Raw genomic sequence first — 6014 nt, 5'->3', positions numbered from 1 at the left:
TCCTTCCCCATCTCCCCGCCCCCCCATCTTCTTCCCCATCTCCCCGCCCCCCCATCTCCTCCCCCAATCTCCTCCCCCCTAATCCCCCCCCCTAATTTCCCCCCCCTAATTCCCCCCCCCTAATTCCCCCCCCCCCTAATTCCCCCCCCCCCTAATTCCCCCCCCCCTAATTCCCCCCCCCCTAATTCCCCCCCCCCTAATTCCCCCCCCCCCTAATTTCCCCCCCCCAATTCTCCTCCATGTGGTTCCTCTCCCTCCCTCTCACACCTCTTAACCATGTGCTGCTGTCGCTGCTGCGCATGCTCCGGAGATGTTGCCAGCGAGCTGCCTGCCCGGTGGGTGGTGGGTGATGAGAGAAGAGGAGGAGGTGGTGGTGGTGGTGGTGGCGGCAGCGGCGCATGCGCGGATCCGGCTGCCGGCCGGCTGGGTGGCGGCGCATGCGGGCTGCGGCTCGCTGCCGGCCTGCCGATGGGTTAGGGGTAGTGGGGGGTGGGGGAGTGGTGTTGGGGGCCGCATGCGCGCTGCCGGCTGCCGGCTGCCGGGACGATTAGTCGGAGGTGCGCGAGCCGGGCGGAGGCTGCAGGTAAAGGCGGCTCACCTTTCTCCTAGAGTAGTTCAGAGAGCGAAACCCTGGGAGAGGCAGCAAACCCTGTTGGTGATCGCTAATAGGGAATACATTGCAGGGGAGGCGGGGAGGAATACTGCAGACATACAGCAGGCAGTGTGTGTGTGTTAGATAGAGAGAGGTTAGCGGGGGGGCTGGAGGTGCTGTTAATTCTGCTCTGGGGTGGGGGGGTGGGGGTTAATGCTGAATGAATGAAACATCGATGGTGGATTTTGGTGAAAATGTCAGGTTACCGAGAGAGCCCCCCCCCACCCTCCCTGATGCTGCCTTTTTCTTTTTGCTGGAATGCAGCATTCCGCTTTCTGCAAATGCATTGCGTGCCGGACCTTTAAAAAACGCAGCGCCCTTTAATGCATTCGCAGCCTGAATTGCACCGAACTTGCGACAGTATTTCCCGGTCTCTCTCAGCTGTCATTCTCCCTCTCTCCCCCCTCTCTCCCCCCTCTCTCTCTCTCTCCCCCTCTCTCCCCCTCTCTCTCTCTCTCTCCCCCCTCTCCCCCTCTCTCCCCCCTCTCCCCCTCTCTCCCCCCTCTCCCCCTCTCTCCCCCCTCTCCCTCTCTGTCGCTGCCTGTTCATGGCTCTAGCCACAGTTGGGGTTTTACTGCTCTGGGGGTGGGTGGTGTGAGGGTGAGGGTGGGGGGTGGTTACAGTGAAGCTAATGCATTGCAAATTCAGTCCCGCAAGAGCCCTTCCAATTGTGTTTATTATTATTATTTTTTTTTTTTTAAACTTTTGTTGTACGATTAAAACGTCTGATCCAAACCTGCCAGGATCGTATTTTCCGAAATTAAATGCTTTTTTTTTGAAAAGCCGACTTTGTAGTGGAGTCAGCCGGTCGGATTATTCTTGTTCAGGGTGGGAGATTAAGATGTTACTCATTGCTGTTGTTGCTAGTGAAATAAACTGGCGAAATGCTGCAAACAGTAACCTTGTAATATCCGGACACCAGATGATGCAGTCTCACTTGGCTACATCACAATTCTTATCTCACCTGTATCGTACTATTTGTCTTGTCTGATTGGCAAAACCTAGCATTGGCAGAGGAAGATAGAATCTCGGTGGTGATCACAGACTGAAAATGCTCCTGTGGGAGATGTACAGCTGTCTGGAGAAAATATAGTTTAAAAATTGGATCAATACAGTAAAATTCACTTGAAAACATTATGGAGCAACTGTCTAAGAATGTATTGCAGTCTTGGTGTGATGCCCTTAAACCAATTTTTTGCTTCAACCCTCTGCCTCATCAGAACCTTTTGATTATGCTGTGATGTTGTAACATACATAGCCAATTATTGTGTACAGTGTACGTGGTATGTAGAACAGTGCTAGTGGAGTCTCTTTTGCAGAATATTGCATTTTGTCTGTCCTGTCTCAGTCTGCAATCATTTTAATATGTCAGCACTAGCAAGATCGCAATGTTGTCCTTAACTATACTTTGCCTGACACCAATAAGGATGCTGGCAAAATTCATCTCTTGCTTCCAGGTAGGTTACTGAAGGTTGTCTTATTCAGGGTGACCATCACAGGATCGGATACAGTCTACAACATTCATACAAAGTGATGACATTGTTTATGTGGGTTGAAATATTCAGCCATTAGCCTACATTGAGCCTGAGAGGTCCACATGATTTGTTTGTACAAAGATCTTCGTCTGCTGTGGTGGTGGTTTTGTCCTGTGTAATTATTTTTGCACAAAGTCGGACTCTAATTGTTGCAACTGGAAACTAAGAAATTATTTTAGCTAGCTGTCTAGTTTCAATATAGTTTTTAATGTAGGTGTCTTCAATGTATGTATTTTTTGTTGGCATCAGTTAATGTTATGTGGTCATACATTTTTTTTAATGAGTGCAATTAGCTACTAAATAAAATCACAAAATATTCAGTTTTGAAACTCAGGCCTTACTCAGAATTTGCAAAACCAGGAGCCAGTTGATCATGTCTATTCTGATGATATGCTAGAGAGCCTGAGTTTATATCAGGTGTATAGATAAGAGAGTTGACTGAAAAGAAGTGGTGTTTGTGTGTTGAAGGATCAACTTGTAACACATAAGCACTTCCTCTCTTCCAAATTATGGTGTTTGATTAACATAAACCCTGGGAGCATTGTGTGCACCAGTTCATCCAGAAACAGCATTTGGCATTGACAGTGGTGAGGTCTTTGCTCCAGATCATCTCTCCTTCAGTATTGCTGATAAAAGAATGACTGGAGGCAGCATTAAGAAACAGGTGAATTTAAAAACTCCTATTCAAAAAAAAAAATCCTACATTCATGTCCTACATCTAAAATGCAAATCTTCAGTTACGTATCTAGCCAATTATGTGTGTGTTACTTTGTTCTGTGTCTAAAATTGCACTGCACAGTGATCCTGGCATGTACTTATGTTGCAAGTAATTGATAATGTAAAGACCCTTTTATAGATTACAGTGGATAATCTTGTAAAGTCACTCCTGAAAGGTTTGTGTGTATTTTGTGATATATACATAAATATATATGTGCGATATAAACTGGATTGTGTCAGTATTGTCTTGGGGTAAATCTGCTTTCCCTTTACCTTCTTTATAAACATTGGGTAGTAATTGATATCTGGGATTTCTCCATGCACAAACCCTGGTCTGAAGTTGGAAGTATCCTTGTGCATCTAATGTTGGCCACTTACAAGATGGTTTTGGCAGAGAGGGCTGAGGCACATTGCTTGTTTATCTTCTCATCCAGGAAATGATACGTGGGACCTGATCAAAAAGTGGGAGGAAAATAAAAAAGCTGTTTTTTAAAATTATATATGTATATTTACCTATTCTTTCCTAATTTTTGTTTTAGGCAGATTTTTGGGGTCTTAGGGAATTAAGGGGTATGGGGAGCTGGCGGGAATATGGAATTGAAGCCCAAGATCAGTCACGATTATATTGAATGGTAGAACAGGCTCGATGGGCATTGTGGTCTACTCCAGCTCCTGTTTCTTATGGGCAGCACATAATGGTGTTGCTATAGAATGAGGAATTCAGAAGAGTCATGTCTTGTCTGCCAAAACTTGTGCTATAGCCCATGTTAAAGGAGCTTTGCCTTGTTCATTTTTACCTGCTTGAACATGTATGTATATTTTAATTTTTTCAGGAATATTCTCATCCCGTGGAATTTGAGTGTAAATTTGTGGTTTTGCAGTTCAGTCATATTCAAGTAAAAATGTTCTTCTGAATGTTAAGCAAATATGTGGGAACAAACTGTTCTCTTCCGTACCCCCACTGACTGAGAATGTAAACAGTTAGGAACTGAACTGCTGCATCATTCCTCATGCATCCCCATAACAGTGTACATGCCTGGATATCATTACATCAACCCTGCAGAAAGCAAGATTCGAGAGAAAGAAAGAAAGAAAGAATCTTGTTTTTGCTAATATTGTGCTTTGAATTTTCTTGAGCTTTTTTATTCTGGAGGAAATCTGTTCACATGCTCTGGTATTTGAGAGCCATGATACTAAATGTTAATTCAATCTTGTAGAGCCAGTTCCAGTTCAAATTGGTCTAGATTTTATAATAGCAATACTCCTCCCTCCCTTCCCATTTTTGAATCATACATGGGGAAATAGAAAGCAGAGAAAAGCAGTACAATAGCATGTTGAGACTAGATATTAGTGGATGCTCATATACACTGTGCATCCAGATGTGTTTCCATTGGGCAAGCATCTTTCCCTCCCACCCTGTCTGTTCCCCCCATATGCAGACAGAAATTGAAGGGTGGGAGTAGCTGGTCTGTCAGATGTACTCCACATCCTGATAGTTGAACTGCCACAGCTAAACACTTCTTCACGCACCCTCCACCCACACCCCACCCTCACTTCCCTGCTACCACTTCACGCACACCCCTGCAGCCATGTAATATCAAAAACTGAAACTAGGGCAAATAAAGGAGGGCGGGTGGGGGGGGATCTTCTGGAGAATTGCTCTCTGAATCCCCCTCAGGTGATCAGAACCAGTCCAAGTAGATCACATGAACAAAGCGTTACCTACAAAGACACCTACTTTCTATATGATGTTTCTAAGTGGCCTGCCCTGAAACAATAGTGACTCAAGAAACTAACTGCACATTGCAGCAAGTTGTCACTCCTGTAACCCACAGCACATGTGCATGACTACATGATTCATTTCAGCAGGGATAAAGGTGTGACTCCTAGGAGACTCTGGTTGAATTGTCAGTTGCCTGCATTGCATGTGTAAAATTATACATACAGCATTGTCATTCTGCAGCATACATTTGGATAATATTTAAATGATTACAGCTTTGAAGCAGCATAAATGTTGATTTACTTGTAGGTGTTTTTGCTTCAGCAGACATATGTGTCCTCCTTGAAATCACTATCTTGTTCTGATGCGTTGGTACATTATAGTCAGTTTGTACCTTAATGGAGCAGAAATAAATACATCACGTTTATTTCATGCACAGTGATGCAACATATTTGTGTAATATCTCATCGACCAGGAGAGCTGGATCTGAATTGTAGCGATGATACTGACTTCTCTCAGATTCACTGAGCACAGCACTGAGTGTTAATGAGGTGCCTTGCTGATGGAAAGGTAGACAAATTGACTTGCATCATGCCAGCCACTCCTAGTGACTGACCAGAAGTGGCATGTATGTTGCATCTAGAAGCTTGCTAGTTTCTGTCCTTCCCAATGGTTGGGATTACCTTTGTGCTAGGGAATAATAAATACAAGAGAACTGGTAACAATTAAATACAAAAATAATTCAATTATTAAAGGTGAATTTAGTCCAGGTGATGCTAGGGAATGGAAGAGAGTTACAATTGCCACCATTAAGTACCATAACCACAACTGATCATGTTTTGCTTCAATAATGAAAGATGACTCTGATCTTGAGTACACTAGATTGTACTATTAATATTTTCAGTTCTTCACACCAATTCCTTTTGTGACCTGTTTGATTGAGTTTGCCGATTACAGGCACTGTGCTCTTGGAAACTAGGTTGTGACTACTGAAACATTGTTAAATAGAATTTCTATCATCAGTGAAGTGACTTTTAGCCAGTCAGTTTGAACTGATTAATATTTTGGTTCCCAAAGTCAAAAGGGCAGTTTGGTAACCCAAAATTGAAGCACAGTGGATTTTCTTTTGTGTCTCAGAGTTCCTTTTTAATAGTGCCATTTAAATATGTATCATAACAGATTTGTGTGGATCCCTGCTTTCATGGTGGTGCTCCAGACCCCACAAATTCTGGTGCCGCTATTTTAGTCATGTTTTTACCATGGGAGATTCCTATATTCTTTGAGGCTTTGTGAACCAGATATAAGTATTATTTGTGCCTTCTAGTCTGAATCTTTTTATTTTGAGGCAGAGAAAATAGTTGGTTAATTTAAATATTTATTTCAAACCATG

At 43.6% G+C, this 6014-nt stretch overlaps 1 protein-coding gene across 5 annotated transcripts in view; it reads left to right on the top strand.

Moving 5' to 3' along the window:
• The first annotated feature begins 527 nt into the window (after nucleotides 1-527).
• Nucleotides 528-6014, top strand: part of ahdc1 (AT hook, DNA binding motif, containing 1) — a 191634-nt gene continuing 186147 nt past the window's right edge. For all 5 annotated transcript variants that reach the window (XM_078567455.1, XM_078567457.1, XM_078567456.1 and 2 more), the window contains exon 1: nucleotides 528-583. The gene's annotated coding sequence lies outside the window, so the exon portion shown is untranslated. The remainder of the gene's footprint in view (nucleotides 584-6014) is intronic.

Source organism: Cetorhinus maximus, chromosome 21 (genome assembly GCF_964194155.1).
Source record: "Cetorhinus maximus chromosome 21, sCetMax3.hap1.1, whole genome shotgun sequence".
Lineage (NCBI taxonomy): Eukaryota > Metazoa > Chordata > Chondrichthyes > Lamniformes > Cetorhinidae > Cetorhinus > Cetorhinus maximus.
The sequence above is the reverse complement of the archived record's forward strand: the minus strand, read 5'-3'. Positions and strand labels throughout refer to the sequence as shown.